The sequence below is a fragment of the Bidens hawaiensis genome, unplaced genomic scaffold (genome assembly GCF_021521415.1).
Source record: "Bidens hawaiensis isolate Kalapana, Puna unplaced genomic scaffold, B.hawaiensis_p1.1 tig00024227_1, whole genome shotgun sequence".
NCBI lineage: Eukaryota > Viridiplantae > Streptophyta > Magnoliopsida > Asterales > Asteraceae > Bidens > Bidens hawaiensis.
In genome coordinates, this window is record NW_027493806.1 from 121,919 (window position 1) to 123,797 (window position 1,879).

Here is a 1,879-nt window from a genome sequence, read left to right on the forward strand (position 1 = left end):
ATGAACTATTGATGAATTTAAGAATACTTTCTCCTCATTTAGTCTTTTTCTTTCTCTTGTAATCGATCAATATTTTGATGCGTAACAGTCGTTAAAACTCAATAATGGGTTCAACATGGGGGCCCAGTTAGAGATTGTTTAAACGACTTGATTGATTTGAAATCCAAAACCATGTTTATAATGCTGGGGATGGAAAATCATAAAATCAATACGCTAAGTTATAAAACCAAACCACGTTAGCATCTTTGTTTCTTTTAAATTACAGAAAATACAAGCCCAAGTTTTGGTGTATCTCTTTTTATTATTTAAAATAATAAGCCTGCAAGCCCAGTCCAGTAAACGTTGAAGCAAAAATGCATGCTCTCGTTGAGAGTCAAACTCAAGACCTCCTGCTTACTAAATAGGTGCTCTAACCAACTGAACTACGAGAGCTATTTAATATTTTTCAGATTAGTGTTTTTCTTCTAAGAAAAGCGAATGGTATTGCTTTTACACATGAATTTTACCATCTATATTTTGTTAATAGTTAGTAGCTTTAACTTTTATTTATGAATCCAAACCATATCATCTAACTTACTTAGACGTAAGACGAAAAAAATGAAGCTGACTACTATGCGGTTTGATCAGGGTGTAATGAAGCCAGATGATGCATTTACATGTCCTTCTTGCCACTTCTTTTAATAGCACACTACCCCTACACTAAAAATCATCTTTTGCAAATCAAAATCTCTAAATTTACTGATATTAAGTTTTAACACTTGTTTAAGTTTCAAGTTCTCGAAAACTAATAAAAAAAAGAAAAAAAATAGGTATGATATATTGCAAGACAATGCGAGTTATCATTGTATATATACTTATAACACTAATTTGTCTAGATGGTTATTTTAATAATGGTGGGAGGTATTTGTAATCACTATTAAAATAAGTATGATGATCATGTGATCATCGTTAATATTAGTGAAAGAAAGACATGCTTGCTATCTTGCGACAATATATAAATTTGTTATGGCAGCTAATAGACGATATTTTATTAGGGTAAAATTAAAATAAAAGGAGACAAAAATAAGAAGTGTGAGAAAAATTTGTGATCACGTAAAAAATCTTTTAAAAAAAATTTCAAAAAAGTAGTAAAAAAATCATAACTCAAAATATAAATAAAAAACGAAAAAAAAATTTAAAAACCAAGATGTTTCCACCGTCACTCCCGTTAAAAAAAAAGACGAAAAGACACAATGCTGAGAAAAAAGACACAATGATGAAATTAACAAAAGACACAATAGACCACAAAATATAACACAATGCCGAACAAAACATAACACAATGTTGAGTAACATAACCCAATGATATGAGCAATCGAATGCCAAAATGTATCGCCACCCTCATTGCTATCAAAAGAGAATATTTTCAGCTGGCAATCACCTTCCAAAGCCCTTGACATATCCCATAGCACTCCATCCACCCCAGAAACTAGCACATGTAGCGCTAAGGCCTTCGACGACTCCTTTGATACATCGAAAGGAGTTGTTTCCCACTTCTTTCCCTCCATCATAGTCCAATCTGGTAACATAATTCTATAAAAATAACACCATTAGCTTACACACATAAGGTGTTTCATGATTGGTAATCTCAGTCTCATACCTGGCCTGATACCAATGCTGGTGGCATGCTTAACACATGCAAGTAGGGTATTGACATAACCGAGCTCGACGAGCTCTTTTTCTAAATCTCTAGCTAAGCTTGTCTGTTGTTTTTTCAAGCTCGACCTTTGCTCGGTTAACTTATATAAGTTTTCCTAATTTTTTGTATATTCTGAAAAAAATCTTTAACGGACAAAGGTCGATTCGATTTCAATTTTGCATTATAAAATTAGGGTCAACTT

General features: G+C 32.5%; 1 non-coding gene across 1 annotated transcript; it reads right to left on the reverse strand.

Moving 5' to 3' along the window:
• Positions 1-358: 358 nt before the first annotated feature.
• On the reverse strand, positions 359-432 carry TRNAT-AGU (transfer RNA threonine (anticodon AGU)). The gene has a single exon. It is a non-coding gene; the product is annotated as a tRNA-Thr (tRNA).
• Positions 433-1,879: the final 1,447 nt, after the last annotated feature.